Source organism: Sinocyclocheilus rhinocerous, unplaced genomic scaffold (assembly GCF_001515625.1).
Source record: "Sinocyclocheilus rhinocerous isolate Xijiao unplaced genomic scaffold, SAMN03320098_v1.1 scaffold299, whole genome shotgun sequence".
In the NCBI taxonomy this organism is placed as follows: domain Eukaryota; kingdom Metazoa; phylum Chordata; class Actinopteri; order Cypriniformes; family Cyprinidae; genus Sinocyclocheilus; species Sinocyclocheilus rhinocerous.
The window spans coordinates 45,569-52,780 of NW_015652998.1; positions in this window are offsets into that span (position 1 = coordinate 45,569).

Sequence of the window (7,212 nt, forward strand, 5' to 3'; positions counted from 1 at the left end):
AAACGAGTCGCTGTGAACAGAGCTGTTTTTGACAAGGTAAAAAGGGTGTTGTTTTACACGACCACTGAGACCATTTCAAGAATACCCTAAAGAATCATACCAACTTGTGGAAAATGGGCATCTGAAGCACAGCCACCACAAAATCAGACTTACTTTAAAATCATTCTGTGGTTAAATACATATTTAAAATCATAACAAGAAATAGTTTAATAGTTATGATACTGTTTTTGAAATCAAATCTTTGCATAGCTATGACAGGAAACACTGGAATCTAACAATGCCTTAGAAAAAACTGTTAATCTTAAAAAGCATATACATAAACCCTATCGGATAAGCATGTTATAAACTTCTGAAACATTGGTGTTTCATATTTTAGAGTAGTCACTGCAACTCAATTAAATCTGTATGTGGGAGTGTGTGTGGAAAAAGTAATATGTAACCCCCTTTGTAATCCTTAACATTTTCATAAGTAACTGTAATTTAATTACACATTTTTTCTTAGTAACTGTAACTGATTACAATTACTTTTATTGTGTAATTAAATTATCTACTTCCGTTACATGTAACTAGTTACTCCCCAACACTGACAATTGGACAGGTGAAAATTGAACAGGAGCAGGAAAGTACCTTTTGTTGGGATTCAAACCCATGTTGTCTGAGGTGCAGTTGTGCCTTCACATCGATGTGCTGCCCACAAGGCTATGGCTCTCACAGAGATTACTATATGCTCAGGATACTAAGGGGTGATTCTCTTATATGTCTCATTGAGATATCAGCTTTGTCTTAAGATGTCTTCAGTTTTATTTTAGGAGAAACATTAAACTTTTACTAATATTGTAAATACTAAAACTATCATTTAAATAGTACTAAACATTTCAGAATATCAATATTACTATTACTAATATTACTAGTTTAAATGTTAAAATTTAAGCAAATTAAAGATATTATGTATGAAGTGATACCTGGCTTTGTACCTGTGCAAGTACCGTATTGGCCTGAATATAAGACGACCCTGATTATAAGACGACCCCCCCCTTTTTCCAGATGTACCTTTTGGAAAAGGGCTTTTTAAAAACCAAATCTTGTTTTTTCTCAGTAAAACACATTTTGTCTTCAATTATTTTCATATTGCATATTTTTCCTATTTTAATTTTTGTTTTGAAAGTATGGTAAAAACTGGTAAAATGTACCAACAATCACATTTAAAAAATATACACTTTTTGATATACCATTAAAAAAAAAAAAAAACGGTAGTCCATCTGAATTAGGACATTTAGGCTATCCATCTAATAGTAGCCTACCAAAATCTTATTAACAGTAGAAGTTAAATCTTACTGTAGTCTTCAAATCTGGGTACTGTCTTACGTTTTAAAATCACAAAGGGAGTTTGGTCCCATCAGGCTAACGTGACCGTCACGACTCATGCAGCTGTAAGGTTTTCTTTCTCTTTTGTTTTTATTCACGATCTTTACAACACGCATTACATTACGTATTTCATGGCACACTCGTTTTATGTGTATTTGGCGCCACCTATTGTTGTGGGTGTATTATTGACATGTCAAAGTCTAGACCCTGAATATAAGACGACCGCGTTTTTTCAGATGTATTTCCAAGAAAAAAACATCGTCTTATATTCAGGACAATACGGTATGTGCCTTTCAGCAAAGAAATCTCCAGGGTTACATTTTCTGTAGATCCGTTTTGATTAAGGCATCCGCTACATTACTATTTCTAACAACAAATTATGTGCCCAAGTACATAAACATTGTCCTATAAAAAGTAACATTATCCTTATTTCTGCATAATCTCTCTCTCAATATAGCCTTTAACTTTATGAATTCCCCCCCTTTATTTATTGCCTTTCAAGTACTTGACTTGATGCACACTTTGTAAAGTTGTTGAGATCTCTTCTAAAGCATTACAGGAGACAAATATGAGACCCCCAGATTATTTAGCTAAGGATAAAAGAGCAGAGTGTGTGATGTTGTTGAGATATCTTTTAAAGCTTTAAAGGAGACCATTGTGAGAGAGTTAGAGTTTTTGTCTCATGAGACAAGTTTGAGAAGCAGGAGACTCAAGCAAAAATCTCCATTTGATCTTAAAGTAACCTCATTTCTGTCTAGGAGAAATATTTGAGATGTTAAAGAGATCTCACTTTTGATTTTTCTTTCCTATGGGAGTTCACCTCAAAATGTCGTCATGTCATCATTTACTCATGTTGTTCTAAACCTGTATGACTTTTCTCTATGGAACACAAAAGAAGAAACAGTGTCTTAGTGTGTGCATGTGTGTGTCTGTCCATCAAGTGAAAGTCATTGGGGTCCAATGTTGTTTTTACGTTTATTGTACAGACGAAAACACAAGAAAGATGAAATTTTTTGGGGGGTGAACTACCTTTAATAATTTTGGAGCACATTACTACTTTTGTGCTCAGTTGTGCACATATTGACCAGACATGTCCATAAGTCTTTCAACTGAAGTCCTTAGTCTTTAAGCTGGAGTCCGAAGTCAAGTCTCGAGTCTTTAAACTGGAGTCAGAGTAAAGTCTGGAGTCTTTCATCATGAGTCTGAGTCGAGTCTGGAGTCATTTCATTAATTGTGGCAAATAAATTCTCATCCATAAAAATCCTATTTACAAGGTTGTGTTTTAAAGAAAAAATATGTTCCAGGGTATTCTAGCTCAAATTGTCTTCCTCTGTCTGTACGTAGAGTAAATCCAAGATACAAAAATACATAAATACATGTGGATTACAATACAATTTGTGGAGGCCCGTTCATCATCTGCAACGCCATGATGTAGCCACTAGATGCCAATTAATTTAATTCTAGATCTAATTAATCACACACTAATTTTAGCTGAGAATATGCCCCCCAAAATATCATTTAAAAACATTGTGTTAGATGATTAAAGCATTGGATAGACATTATAAAAAAGTAGCTTTAGAAATAAATATTTTGATTCAACATAGCATAAATAATGATAATAGATGAACATTAATGGTTTTAAAAAAAAATGAGCATTGAAATATCCCAGATAGCACACATACATCTGCAAGATCTGAAAGCATCTGCTGTGTACAAACATCTGAGTTTTACATACATTCTAAATCATAAACATCTTAAAGGCATTTTCAAAACATCTATTTGACATCTAATAGGAAACATCCTATAGACGTATTGCAAATGAGCAAACACTCTAAAAAATACGTCTTGCAGATGTAAATGCAGGCATCAAATAGACGTCTCCGTGATGTACGTGTGCTATCAGGGATGTCATCAGTTCTAAGATTTGATGCTGTCCTTCTGGTATCTTTAATTGTTTTCCCATATTCACTGCATCTAGCCAATTGTCATGAAGTTCCTGATTCTGACACACTAATATAACCAAATGCGAGAACATATACACGGTGGCTCCCGCCATGTTTCATACCCTTCTGACATTTCGGAATGTACACGGAATATGCGGACATGCGTCATTAAACACTATGATAAGAGTCCCATCTGCATCAACAAGGAAATATGTGACGCAGATAGAGTAAAAGCATATAAGTAAAAAAAACTTGAGTGCCCATCTCTGATCTGAACAAAGAGCCATGTTTCTATGTACAATGTCTGGTTGTACAAACCAAGGTTGGAATGAACACTAGGCATGCTTTTATATCATTTTTGCAATCAATGGATAGAGTAATGGGAAATAATTGTGATCGCAGTGCTGAAGCTACATGAAGATGCAATAATCTGTTCATGAGTGTATTAACCATTGAAACCTCCTTGTTTCCTTTCAGCGAATTGTTTTAACACTGAGGGCATGTTTTTAGAGGTTACTGTGACAGAAATGTGAGGCCATTCAATTACAATGTTGCTGACTGGAGAACTTTATGCTGAATGTGAGGGTTTATGGGAAGCCTCTCCTGAAGGCTGAAGGTCAAAGTGTGCTCTTGTTATTAGCATGATTAAATGTTAGCAGGCCATCTTGAAATCCAATGCAACAATGCCACAAACGAATCTACAAAACAAACCTGGTGACTACTGTTCCCTTTTTTGAGCCTGAGATGATTTCCTGAGATGATTATGGTTAAAAACCCTCGCCATCAGATCACATTAATGGATGGATGTAAGAGGACTGTGTATAACTGGCGTTAAAATTGCACAAGCTCTAAATATGTTATGAAAAAACAACAACATTGGCTCATTGGAAAAAATGTGCCTGTATCTAAAATGCACTAGTTTCTCTAGTTTAAAACATCAAAACTTTCATTCACACAAATTATGATTACAGGAGTAGATTATTGATTCAAAAATATTTATTTTCACATGGTTCCTTACACAATACTATGTTATAACCTCAAAACACTTTTACCATAATGCATGATTTGTGAATTTATACATTCTCACATTTATATCACATAGCCACCATATGTATATCTTTTTTGACATAGTAAACTTGCTCACTAGCCCACCTGGAGCATGTGAAACATGAATTATGATTAAAAAGATTAAAGCTAAAATAGCATGCGTTCTGACAAATGAGTTTTTATCTCATGTTTGGTTTTGTTAACACTGTCGGTTAGGTTTAAAGGGGTCATATGATGCGATTTCAAGTTTTCCTTTCTCTTTGGAGTGTTACAAGCTGATTGTGCATAGATAAGATCCCTGAAGTTGCAAATACTAAAGTCTCAAAACCAAAGAGATATTCTTATTTTCTAATTCAATATATTATTAACCTTTTAGCTGCACTCAATGATATGTACAAAAACCAATATAATAAAATGCTTTGGAAAAATCTGAATGTGCTTTTAACACCACTCACTGGACATTTCACAGAGTCTGGTTTGAATAAAAAAAAAAGCAGATATTAAAAAAACTTTATTAAGTAAAAAATGCACAAATGTGAGGACAGAGGTAGTTACGCTAGCAATAATGTTTTGTTTAAACACACATTTTCTCGCCACTTATATCCAAACTCCCAGATGTGTCCTCAAGTATCTTGAGTGATGAAGATTAAATTAAGAATCCAAGATATATAAGCTAGTCTATAGAAAGGTTTTGTATTCTCACAGAGAATATGCCATAAAAACCAATTAAGAACAAGGTGCCACTTAACACTAGCAACTGTAATACATCCAATGCACAATGTTCCTGAAGTGCAGCAAGTGCGTTCTCTTGATTAGATCATCTTTAATTATGATTTTATTTAAACGGCCTATCTGAAGCAAGATTTCTTCAAGAGTGGCTAGGGAATTAAATAGATAAAAAGGAACAGACAGTGGGATCCAGGGACTGAAATCTGAGAGAAATGGTCGCTAAAAAAAATGATTTGTGAAAAATAAAGGATAAGCAAAACAATGCTTTCAAACAATGGCAGCGCCTCACCAACAATAGCCATATATTTTGTGGCTGAGGTCCAAGAAGCACAAAACCCCAAGAGTAAACAGAGACAAACTCTGAACACAGTCCCACACCCCTCTCATGCCGAGTATCCCGCTTCTCCCAAGATACCCATGTGCACACGGTTTATTTGTTTACAATCTGCTCTGTGCTTTCTCATAATGGCAGTGAACTGTGAATTTACATTCGCATACTGTACGTTTTTGATAACATAGTCAGTGGGTCTACCCTGGGACTCATTGTTTTGTATGAAAACTCAGAAAGGCAGATGGGAAATGGACTGTGGGTCTTTAGCATAGTGAAAAACGGCAGATGACTGACAAGGGAATTCTGTTGGCTCTAAATGTTTCACGACTCGCTAGCTCCTTTACAAAAGGATGCATAATGATACTTAAACACAGGAATGATCCACATCAATCCTATGTCTGTCTTCTCCCAAAAAATGTGTGATGGATCTGAAAGTGCAAATTACCCCAGTGGGACGTTTATTGGCAACTGACGTTAAAGGAGGGAAAGGTGAGCGGTGCTGAAGGGAATTCTGTGGAGGGTGATCTTAGGTTTTGCATGGGTAATGGGAAACTTGTCTTTCCTCTACTGGATGCAAACATTCTGTTGGTTGGATTGGACTTGAGAGGAAATCGTTTCATATGTCCTGCTAGCAAAGTGACGGAGCCATTGCCATTGCCTGGGGTGATGCTGACATGCACACAGATGTACCCGGCCAAAGGTGGAATGCTAGATCAGTACCTGCAGATGGAATTAGAGATTACAGTGTAAATATGTGGACTGAATGTGTAAAAGTTCATTAGTAGTCGCTTAAAGTTAGCCACTAAAAGCCCAAGACAACAGGGTGTTCGTAAATCAGATCCTGGCGCCACGAGTCTGAAGTGAGGCTAACAAACTAGCAGCTTCAAACAGCTTTCAACATTAAACAAAAGAACACTTATTGACAATTCCAACTCAGAAAGGAGATTGTCACATTTGGGGCAAATAACCAAGATTAATGATTGAAGAGACCACATCATGACCATCACATGCAACCTGATCTCATGAAAGTGCAAATAAATAGTACGCCAAATAAAAACGAAAACTTGTGGTATTGATACGCAAAAATGGACTTTGGTGTGTATATGCTACATGATGGGTAGGATTAGGGTTGTGCGGTAGATGCGTATCATTTGTACGCGCAAACTGCGTATTATATGCACGCCAAACACACGCATATCATATGCACGCCAAAGTCCATTTTTGCATATCAACACCACGAGTTTTTGTTTTTATTTGGCGTACTATTTATGCGCATTTTCATGAGACCGGGCTCTCACATGAGGGAAATCATTATTGGAGACTTTATTGGGTGGTTTCCCCCACCCAGGACAAGAACCAGACTGAGATTCCTTACGAGACCTTTTAACCTTTTTGTTCCTCACAAAGCACACACGCACGTTCAAAGAACGACAGAGAAACTGTCTTTTACATATGTAGATGCATCTAAAATCATCTTTAAAAGGACTTATAAACGAATATCAGTCCATTGCATAACTCTATATCATGTATGTAACCCACACATTTGACTATCATGTCCTAATCACTTATTGAGTATGTATTTTGAATAACTATTGAATAGTTTATAGGATTATATTCATGTTGGGCATGTATGAGTTTGAAAAATCATGCTTTAAATGTTTCCATCAATCAATACTTTGTAAAATATATGATATTCTGGTTATAGAAATCATGTCCAAATTATACTCTGCAAGAGCGGGAAAATTCGGACCATGTGATAAGATAGCATGTTGATTTATGTATTGGGAGGAGAAACAT